We start from the raw sequence: 6,000 nt of genomic DNA, 5'->3' as shown, positions 1-6,000 counted from the left end.
TTATCTGTGTCTATGAGGTGTTTTGTTTTTAACCAGCTTTTTCAATAACTAGCTTTCCTTATTCGTTTTTATTTTCTCTACTGAATATAAAAAATCTTATCGTCATCTTCAACAATAGCAATAAACATTTTTTGGTAAGCTTCTAACAGCAAGGCTGTTTGCTAAAAAGTAAAGATGCAAAGATATAAATATCGTCCCTCAGGGAGTTTACAGTACACTGGGATTAAAAAAGCACCTAAATACATGAAAGTACATATAAAATACAAGGCAATATAAAAGTGACAAATGCATGTTGTTAGCGGTAATATGGGATTCTGAGAAAGGAAGAGCTTTCCTAATATTAAGACAAAAAGAGCATGACAAAGGACTCAAAGCTGGAGCTTAGTCTAAAATTAGTAGAATTTGTACTAATGAAATAGACATCACTTTATTGAAAAAAAATGAAGAAAGGCTTTTGGCATTCTGGATAAAGAAACACGTGAGAGAACAATAGATTACAAGAAGGTGCTGTGAACCCAGACCAAACAACAGACGAGAAGGGGAAAGCAGGCCCTTACTTCTCAGGAGTTGAGGATATTTATCACATGGTAGGATATTCCTATGGCCTCACTAGCTTCTGAAAAGGCTCTGCTCTTAACAGTTGAACAATTTACTGCCTAATTATTTCGTTTGCCCTTTGGAGGAGCCTCTCTGCAGGACACTTTCCCAGAGTGAGCGAACAAAAAGTGGGCCCCTGGAATGTCACCCCTCCACACTGCATTAAAAGCAAAATAACCTTTTATCAAATGCTTTGTGACTGTTTAGAATATTGAATTTGTGTTTTCATCGTGGAGTTCAACAGGAATATAGCCAGTGGGAAGGACCTAATTACAAATGATGTCTTTCTCATGGTTAGGCTGGTGATCTCCAGGGACGCTTTAATGAAGTGCGGAGCCCGCAGACAGGAAAGGTCAAATGGCTTCCCTCCCCACTACCCCAAAGTGCACATAGCTTCACCTTTATGCCAGCAGATGGTCAAGCAGGTACAATACTAGCCTGAGGTGGAAATTCCAGGGGACTGAAACTCACATGGTTGTAGTTCTCTTGAATTCAGTGGATAATAGAGCAGCCTCTTTTAGAGTTAGAAGAGGAGGTGATTTTAAATATAAATGTATATTTCATTCTAAGTGTTATATGCTGGAAGGAATGCCATTCTGCTGGTGAATTTATTACATATTCATGGTATTTTAGATAGATATTCTTTAAATGGTGAAAATGTTCCTGCTATGTTTATAGTATGCACACATTTAAGTTTGTATTAGGTTAAGCCAGATAAAATTGCCTTTTTGGATTGGTCAAAAATAGTTGGATATTCCATTTTATTGGGTTCAGTCTGGTTACTCAAATTGTCTAACAATTAGCAAAAGAATACAAAGTTACATTGTATGACACCATTCTGATTTAATTTTCATTCTTAAAAAATGCTTTTGTACACAATCTTTTCAAAATGTGCAGATTCATATATCCATTATCTCTAACTTTGTGTTTGCTTTTTCAGAACTGTCCTTGATTTTCAACTTTGATTTTTGAGCTTTATATCTCTACAATAGCCAGGTAATTTATAAGAAAATGTGACATAAAGTTTAGGTACATAAGTCATTTTTAAAATATTTGGTGTGTTTTTTTCTTGAAACTAAAAAAAGCTGGTCATCCTGCCTTCTCCAAAGTAAAAACAAAAATACCTCAACGTGCAATGGAAAATATGGGTTTCCACATGAATTAATAATGTTAATAACTAGAGGGGATCTTTATTTACAGGACACCCTTTTGATATGGTTTTCCTTTGAAAAGATATTTGGGTCTTTAATATATTTTTAACTTACACCTCTGTAAAATAGTTGGTCATGGAAACGATTTGTATTTTATGTATTTACTCAATTTGTTTATCCAAAGCTTATTAGGACTTTGCTTGATACATAATAATACTGACTGGTCAAAGTAATGTGTTCCTCTCTGTAAAGCACTATTTAGTGGAACGTTCATTAACAAAACACACACAAAATTTTAAAGACATAAAAGTAATTCCAATGTAAATTTTCAATAATGAGTAAAAATGAGCCCCAAAAGAATGAAAATGTACATTACCAATTAAATTAAGCCTGAATAACACTTAAAACACATATATTGCCCTAACCAGTTTGGCTCAGTGGATAGAGCGTCAGCCTGCGGACTGAAAGGTCCCAGGTTCGATTCCGGCCAACACCATGTACCGAGGTTGCGGGCACATCCCCAGTAGGAGGTGTGCAGGAGGCAGCTGATTGATGTTTCTCTCTCATTGATGTTTCTAACTCTCTATCCCTCTCCCTCTCTGTAAAAAAATCAATAAAATATATTTTTAAAAAACACACATATTGACAGGCTAAGTACTTATGATTAAAAATACTGGAGATCTTTTAACAAAGACCAGCAACCAGGCAATTTGAAAGGGGAGGTAGGAAACCGGTGAGGAAGGAAGAAAAGGAACAACAGAGGTGAGGAGCCGCCATTATTTCTTGAAGCTTATCTCAACTGAGGTTATACCTGAAATTGAAAAAAAAAAAAATTCTAATGTAACTCATTGTGGTCTAAGTTGCAAAACAGATGTTTTTGTGTGGCTAACCATTTCTGAAGAGAATGCACTGTGTGCTCTTAATGTTCTGATGAAATAAATATAGGAAGCAGACTCGAGATAAGGGGACAAGGGCCATCCATGGGCCAGCTGATTTGATTTATCCTCAAGGCAATTCCCAGAAATTCGTTTTTTAAGCTGAGGGAACACGATCAGTATTTAAACTATCCTTATATGAACGCATAGCCACACACCACCAGCCTTACCGTCTTTATGGAGCTTTAATATAAAGGATATCTGTTTTTAAGTCTAAGTCCTTTATGTTCCTTAAAGCACATAACATTCTGGACATTTACAAGAAACTGCATAAACACTCTTTTCATCCGTAACAAGCAGAGGTGTATCATATTCGTATTGGCAGTTAATGTATTGTAACAGCCCTTGAAATAGCCACAAAATTAACGACATAAAATTGCAAATCTTTTAGGGGCCTGTGGAGGGAAAAAAACAATAAAACAAAAAAATCAATGAAAAGAGGCGCCTTGCCCACTGGGTTTTGAAATTGCAAGAATAGCCTGTTGGAGGATTCATTTTTAATTATTTCATTTCGAAAATAACTGTCTTCGTTTAGTGAGGGTTTGTCTTTGGAATGAAAGCTTTCCAAGAGGCACGTGTAAAATTTCCAAAAATCCAAATGGGAGGCCAGGGCGAGCCGGGGCACAAGAGCTGGAGAACTGGTGAAACACGTCAAGGAAAAGCAGGAAGATTTCTTACTGTGTTTTTTTAGACCTCTTTCCCGCCTCTCTCCAAAGAGGAAGCTGCCTCGGTGGCTTAGGATTTATCTTTAAGACAATAGCGCCGCTAGCCGCCTCCGCACAGCTCCGACTGCGCGCCCCCTCTCCGCGCGCCCCTCCCGACCCGCGGCCGCTCCAGCTCCGTCGCCCTAGGGGTCACCTGCCCCACCGATCGCCCTGCCCCACCTGCTCCCCGTCCCATTAACGACCCTCCCTACTAGCTCGTCTGCCCGCGAGAACCCCCGCTCCATTAAGCACCCCTCCCGCACCAACCCTCTGCTCCCTCATCCTCTGGCCCGGGAGACCCGCTACCCCAATGGCCCCGGGTCCGGCCGGCGCCCCAGCAGCAGCGGTTGTGATGAGCCCGAAGTCCGCCCCGCTCCTCACCCAGGCGGGTGGACGCGAGCCTGGAGCGTGGCCGCGAGCCCCTAGAGACCTCCGGCGCCCACCGCGCCCACCGCGCCCACCGCGCCCACCGCGCCCACCGCGCCCTGCACCCGCCTCTCCTGCCCGCCAGCCCGCGCCTCGCCTGGCGAGCGCCCCTCGGGCTTGTTTGCTTGTCCTGGTCCCCGGGCCAGCCCCGCGCCCTCCTCCCGGCTGCCTCAACAGCCTTTGCTTCCTGCCGTGTGTTTCTTTTTTCCCCTCCTAGGCTCCATCAAAGGTGGCTCTGTTATTGAAATATGAAGCCATTTCCTCTCCAAAACCCTTGGTTACTCAAGGCGGGAATCAATGGACCTATATACTCTCCCAGGAGTTATAAATAAATGTCTGTTTGTTCAGGAGGCGTTTTCCCGCGTGTCCCAGCATCTTCCAGCGCTTATTTTAGGGGCGAGTGTGTGTGGTGTGTGTGTGTGTGTGTGTGTGTGTGTGTGTGTGTGTGTGTGTGTGTCCGTGAGCGCCCTGTGCCCCCATCTGGTCTAATCCTGGGTATGGATCCATAAGCCAACTCCACCCATCTCGTCTGCCCCTCGCATTCCACGCTCTATAAATAAATCCAGGTTTCTGAGCTCTGTCATCCAGGGGTACAATAGCAGTTGTTTGTCTGTTAAAGGAGATTCCAACCCAATAGCGATACTGAGTCCAGAAAACAAGAAAATATCCCTCTGACAATTGCAGCGGAAGGGCACCTCCAGTTTAGGAAGCGTTATCTGCTGTGGTCAGAACTGCCTCCCTACCTGCCTACCCTGGATCTACTTTGGGGAAACGGAGGCTAGAAAGCCACGACCTCTCTCCTACCCTTGAATTTCCCTTGTTAAGCAGAGGCTAAACAACAAAGCGAAAGTTCCGTGTCCCGGGGCGTCTGCCTCACCCCGCGGGCCCACACACCATTTCCCAGAGCCCCCGGCCCCATCCCCTCTGGACACACCTCAGAGCGGTGAGGCTGCAGGAGGTGTGGTGTGGGTGGGGGCTTGTGGTTGTAGCTGTTGCTTTCCCTGTACTTGGGGATCCGAGCAGAGGGGAAAGTCATCTAAGAGCTGCTGTTTCACAAGGTCTGGGCACAGAGCTGCCCCTCCCTTCCTCCCTGAAGTTTGCATGAAGTGCACGTTAGGCTGTAATTAGGGGATCTGGGAGGAAAACTTTCCTGGTGACGCTTTGCTTTTCTTCTGCTCTTAGTGAGAAAGTGCCTCCTTCTTCTCTGGAGCAGGACCTCTGCCATCCAGCGCCACAAAGACACATTCTACACACAGACACACACACATACAAACACACTCATGCGCGCGCGCGCACACACCCTTGCCCAGAGACAAACTTAAGGTGAGGGGAAAGAGCTTTAGCTCCACTGGATCTCCAGGCTCCAACTTCAGCAGGACTTGGGAGCATCTGAACTTCTGGATTTCGGGACAAGGTAAAACTTCCACAATTTTTTTACTCTTTCGTCCAAACCTTGGTGCCTTTAAGATTTCAGAAAGCAATACATATCACGATATATGTATACATTAAAGTAAATTTTCTTATTATTTTCTTTTGAATTTAATGTGACACCTCAATTTTTTTTAGGATTCCTGTCACGTAAAATACTGTATTGCAATAAACAAGCTCAGTTGAATTGGGGTGAGGATTAACTCTAGTGTCCTGGCATTTGCCGGTGCTACTATAAATCTGGTAGACGTCTGGTTTCCAAGTAGTGGCTTTTTCATCTGTATTTCAACAGGCATTTTTATAGCACCTGAGATGGAAAAAAAAAAAAAAAAGAATAGTATAGGCTGAAGGAAATGCTGAGGAAGGGGACTGTCCATTCCAGACTTTTGAGTTATGTTTTAGGGAATCCCCCCAAAATGTATGCACACATTAAGAGCTGATAGCTCAATTTTGAAAATGAAATATATTTTAATAAATACTGCCTTTATAATTATTCAACGTGTGTGGGTATATTTTTTTGGGTATCCTATATATAGGTGTGTGTGGAAATGAAAGTTATTACAATCATAGATAATGGCAGTTAGGTAGATCATCTTTGAGATGTTACCAATTTTGGTCCAGGCCTTGCCAGTTAACTGTGAACTTAAGGTCATAGAATTATGATGCATTTAATATATTGAATCATATTGATGGGTAATGTTAATGTACAACAATTTGTGTTATAGCTGTTAAGCTTACTTTTAAAACTTGATTAAATGA

The 6,000-nt window shown here is 42.7% G+C and overlaps 1 protein-coding gene across 1 annotated transcript in view; it reads left to right on the top strand.

The window, feature by feature from the left end:
- The first annotated feature begins 4,992 nt into the window (after positions 1-4,992).
- The window catches only part of HAPLN1 (hyaluronan and proteoglycan link protein 1), a 73,890-nt gene continuing 72,882 nt past the window's right edge, over positions 4,993-6,000 (top strand). Inside the window, exon 1 of the mRNA XM_036310907.1 lies at positions 4,993-5,227. The gene's annotated coding sequence lies outside the window, so the exon portion shown is untranslated. The remainder of the gene's footprint in view (positions 5,228-6,000) is intronic.

The sequence above is a fragment of the Myotis myotis genome, unplaced genomic scaffold (assembly GCF_014108235.1).
Source record: "Myotis myotis isolate mMyoMyo1 unplaced genomic scaffold, mMyoMyo1.p scaffold_m19_p_5, whole genome shotgun sequence".
Lineage (NCBI taxonomy): Eukaryota > Metazoa > Chordata > Mammalia > Chiroptera > Vespertilionidae > Myotis > Myotis myotis.
Note: the sequence above shows the minus strand (reverse complement) of the source record. Positions and strands in the feature narration are given on the sequence as shown.